This window comes from Penaeus vannamei, chromosome 29, assembly GCF_042767895.1.
Source record: "Penaeus vannamei isolate JL-2024 chromosome 29, ASM4276789v1, whole genome shotgun sequence".
NCBI lineage: Eukaryota > Metazoa > Arthropoda > Malacostraca > Decapoda > Penaeidae > Penaeus > Penaeus vannamei.
Window position 1 is genome coordinate 8,725,526 of NC_091577.1, and position 5,000 is coordinate 8,730,525.

The 5,000-nt window shown below is 36.8% G+C and overlaps 1 long non-coding RNA gene across 1 annotated transcript in view; it reads left to right on the top strand.

The window, feature by feature from the left end:
* LOC138867257 (uncharacterized) overlaps positions 1 to 5,000 on the top strand; it is a 16,587-nt gene that overhangs the window by 106 nt on the left and 11,481 nt on the right. Inside the window, exon 1 of the long non-coding RNA XR_011399762.1 lies at positions 1 to 50. This exon is cut by the window's left edge and continues 106 nt beyond it. This is a non-coding gene — a long non-coding RNA (uncharacterized lncRNA). The remainder of the gene's footprint in view (positions 51 to 5,000) is intronic.

The following is a 5,000-nucleotide window of genomic DNA, read 5'->3' on the forward strand; positions in this document are numbered from 1 at the left end:
CAAGTTAATCGCCCCAGAAGGATTATGAGGAGATTCATTTAAAATCTTCGGTAAGTCGTGAGGATTTTTATGGCTATTTAACATGATTTGGCGAGGAAATGAGTAATATTTATGGATGCTGCCCTTCCTCCACAGGAAAGGAGTATTGGAACTTATGCTATTTCCCTTTGATTACTCGTTATGTCGTTATTCTTTTTTGGTGGACGCGTTTTATTTTTATTTTTTGCATTTGTTGAGAGAAGAACTTAGTTTGCTGTAATGTCGAAAGAACAAGGAGATAAACGAGAAATTACGAGTATAATCCGCTTGTCAGTCTCAGTCTCGAACGTCAATATGAAATGTTATATTTACTTCAAAACTGGATGGCTCTTTATGGGATAAAATATATACTACCATGTATTGCAGGGTATGGAATGCAGATCTAGAGAGTATATATATGTATAAAAGATATTCATGATAAATGCTCTGAATCATGCCATTTAGCCTCTCTTTAGTTTGTCTCTGTTTTTCAATAATTATTTCCAGGGAGTACAAACCAATTACAGGCTATTTACTTCCATGACATAATTGTCATGAAGTGAATATGAAAATGGTATAGATCCAGTATCATGCAGCTGTATAGTACAAGGTAAACTTTGCCTGTAGTGGACAGAAAGACAAAAAATAAAAGTAACATCTATGGTATAGATGCAGTATGTGATGGTAGATTGAAGATGTTTGGTTTATCTTTATGGTATGGATGTACGGCAGAGTTTGAAGAGACCAATATATGTAGAGAGAGCAAAATGGACAGTCATCTTATAGAGTGGGATGGGATATAGTAGAAGATGCAAAGGCCGTACAGTCACCGTTAAATGACGGAAATATAATGTGCGCTTGCATCAGCCTGTTTATCTGGCGAAGAAAAACATAAGTCTGATCGATGAATGCATTTTCTTGTCAAACTACTTTGTGTAATATTATGCACTTGTCAAAGCAATATTTGGCTATTTATCAGTGTATAATGTTACACATTCATGCTCTTAAACTGATTTATTAATGTCCTTATACTTCATTAACGTGTTTTAAGATTGATTTATAGCTTTATTTAGATTCATGCGCATTCTGCATTCCACACTTCCTTTTGCCTGCTGCCAGGTTGACACCTAGCCGGCACGCTCATTTCGAGATGAAATGCCGGTAAGAAATGTTGCGTTTCCATTGTTGTGTTCATTCTGGGTTATTCTTAAGACTATACAATGACAAAGAAGATAAAATAGACTTCAGTAACGGTCCCAATTAAATATGTGGGCCCACCAAGAACTCCAAATGCAGAAAAAAGTGATAAAAATCAAAGCAATCCAGACGGTAGAAGGAAGCTAACGTAAGTTTGACGGTTGCAGATATAAAGGTATGTGGTTTATTAATTTACGGTATGAATGCAACTCTATTTTGCCGTGCATACCGAGGTGGAGAGAATTTGTCCTGGGGGTGTCGGGGGGCTTGCTTCCCATCAACCCTCCTCGAAGGGCACGCCTAGTCACGGTAATTTATATTGATATATTAGGTTGGTTTGTTGGTCACTATGTTTTTTTGGGGGGTTGGAACATGTGAATTCCCATAAGAGTTTTGCCGAAAATTGGGTTGGGTTCCTGTAGAGTTTTTGATTTCTTGTGTGACAGTCTGTTGAATTTCAAAGATGGCAGTTATATCCGTAGAGTTTCATTGGCCGATGTTAAGAGTTTTTTGTGCTAGTTTAACGCATTTTTGATCTTTAATGTTCTTATTTAAGCCTGTTTTACCCCATAATTTCCCTGATATACTTCATGCCCTCCCCTGCTAATGGGACTATCAAATCAAGTTCGTCGATGGAGAAATGAACGATTCATTTGCTTAAGAAACAATGCTGAAAATTGATGAAATCATTGGATTTCCTGAAGAATTTTTTTTTTTTATTGACTTAGTCTCTGGGAGGGTGCGTTGCTCTCTGTAACAATTACTGGATGTACTATATTCGGGCAAATTGAATATGATATTTTTGTAGAGGACAAAAAGTTGCATTTGGTACAAGAGATAACCTACAGACACGAATGGTAATACCACAAACTAAGGAAAAAAATTGCGGAGAGCACAGCTTAATCTTGCCTTGTAAACTGAGGTGAAGACCATGTTTTCTGGTGGATATTGGGGGGTAGAGCCCCCCATTAACCTTCCCATTGGGCATGCCCAGTCATGGCAACTTAGATTGATGAATAAATATTTTGATGATGATTTGGAGATGTAGTCTCTGGCAAGTGTGTCCATACTGTAAAGAATTATCAGATATTCTTATAGATGCCTAGGTGATCCTTTACGATGCAGATACTAAGAGACTAAGTCCCTAACTCCATGTCACAAAACTTATGGTTTAATCTGAGTTATTGTGACTGGTTGTTGAAGGTTGGGTCCCCTACACGCCCCAGCAAACCTTGTCTTTACTTCGGTATGCACAGCAAGATAGAGTTGAAACTCTAGCAGGGCTTGCCACAACCTTATTCTTTTATTTGTGGTGTTACTATTTGTATCTGCAGATTATTTTTTTGCACCGATGACAACAACTTTTTGTCCTCTACAATTTGTCATGGGGTGATGTGGGGCAGAGTTCTTTATTATCCCTCCCCTTGGGTAATGTGAAAGGGCATGCCCACTTAGATTTTTGAAAAGGTTTCTCTTTATGGAATGGATGCACAAAAGTAGGGCAAATTGTAGGTGATATTCTTATAGAGAGCTAAAAGTTGGTCAGTACAACAAATAATCTGCAGACACAAATATTAATGTCACAGCCTAAGTCCACTTGGTGTTCCTGAGTTTCAGCTCTATCTTTCCGTACATACCAAGATGAAGAATGTTTTCGGGGGGGTGTTGAGGGGGAAAATTGAAACAAGAAATAGTCATTCATTGCAAAGTTAGATGGCTTTGTGAAACTATTAAATTACTATAAAAATTTGGGCCCAATTTCAGAGTAAGTGTCCATAATAGGATTACACATAAAACAATTCTCCCTTATAAAGGGACAAAAGTGGCAGTTAGTATTACATGAGTTTACAGCAAGGTATTAGAGTACATGATTCAAATCCCTGCAGTCTCTTTGTCCCTGCAATAGACCATCAAAATATTTTTTTGTCAAATAAGGAACCAGCCATATTTTATTATGCCAGAATAAAGTGCTGGCCTTTGTGGCTGTGCAGAGTTCGGAGACTACAGCATTGGTCTTGGCATGATGACTGCTCTAAGTAACAGTACCCCCCACCCCTCCGTAGATGCCTCCCAGTCCCTCCTACCTTTCCTTTCAGTTAACCCATCCCTTGTGCAATATAAAGTGCTATGAAAGCATAGTGACCTGTTATCATGATCCCTCTCACATTGCTTACCAGAAAAGCCATTAGCTTCCAGTTATACTGTTTCAACTGTTCTTTTCCAGTGCCAACAGGACTACAACCTTGACATGATGAAGAGATATATTCACCAATTTAACCCATGTTACCTTCGAACATTTCCCATGCTGTTATTCTGATATCTTTGTATTATTAAGTCTAGTTTATATTCAAAATGTTCCTTAGAAAATGCTTAATCTGAACCACTATGTATATAGTTGCTATTATTATTGATATTCAAATGTATTTATGTCCCATGAATGCTTGGCAATTCTGATTTCTTTTCACAAAGCTTTTTGATCTTGTAAACATTATAATTCTTGTCCCACCTACTATAGTATATAAGGTAACCCTTGTTTCTTCATCATGAAACCATGTTGTTACATTTAAAAAATTCTCTTTATTCATATTCTTTCTTGTTTTTCATTATGAAATGTTTCAAAACAAAGTTTGACAACATCATTTTCTGAGAAGTCAAGGCAGACCTTACCATCGTGGGCATAGAGAGATGCCCACTCCTTCAAGGATGCCTATTCCATGTCTCTCCTCTGTACACAAGCAACCAGACTCCTGCAGTATTAAAGTATAAAATCTACAATAACTTGGAACTTGAACAACCAAGAAATTTACCAGTGCCCTTCATGTGGGGACACACATTACCTATACCATTAGAAGCTTGCCTAAACATATGTTTTCGTACATATATTTTTACTCTTTTTTTAAATTCATAGTAATAAAGAATACAGTGAATACTAAAAGTATATGAAGGCTTATCATGCTTGCTTACCCACTTTTTCACTTACTTGCCCTCCTCTTTTTTGGAGATGGTAGAAATGAAGCAGAGCAAATGAGATATTGGTGGATGTTAAGCTTCAAGAAAGATTAACCAGTGGGATTCAGGCGCCTTGTGGCAAGCATGTGGACCAAAGTTTGTGAATTAGGCCTCCATGAGTAGAGACTATCGGGTGTGTGGCCCACATGAACACTCATACATGGTGTCAAGATTCCCTTCCCCCTCACTCAAAGTGCTTTGTGCACTGATGGCAAGAATGTCCCAGTCACCAGACTTAACAGTGGGAGAGTTTTCTTGGTAAAATGAGGTTGTATATTAATTAATGATCTAATGTTATGCGCTAACAATGGAAAGCTTTAGGCTAGGGTTTTCAAATTGCAAGAAGAAAAATACAGTAAATCCTCTTTTTCTTGGAGAAATAAAAAGTTTTTGGTAGATTTTATGTTGACAGAATACTTTTTTCTTTTGATTTTTCTCTAATATGCAGGAATTAAAGAATTAAGACATATAAGAAATCTGATATACTATTTGATTTTTATACCTTCATAAAAGAAACTACAATGCAAGGTATTTCTACAAGCTACCACTATAAAGAATTGAGGGAGGAATGATGTCCTTATAAGCAAATACTAGAAAATAAAGGTACCAAAACATATGTAAACTCAGTCTCTCTTATTATACTAAAAATAATGAGCTGCTTGAAGAAGTTAGGAGAACTGGAAGCAAAATTATCCTGCAGTTTATACTCTTGGTTACAGCATAAATGAATGTTTATGTGATAAGATATAAAAAAAGCTTTAATTTATACTTAGGGG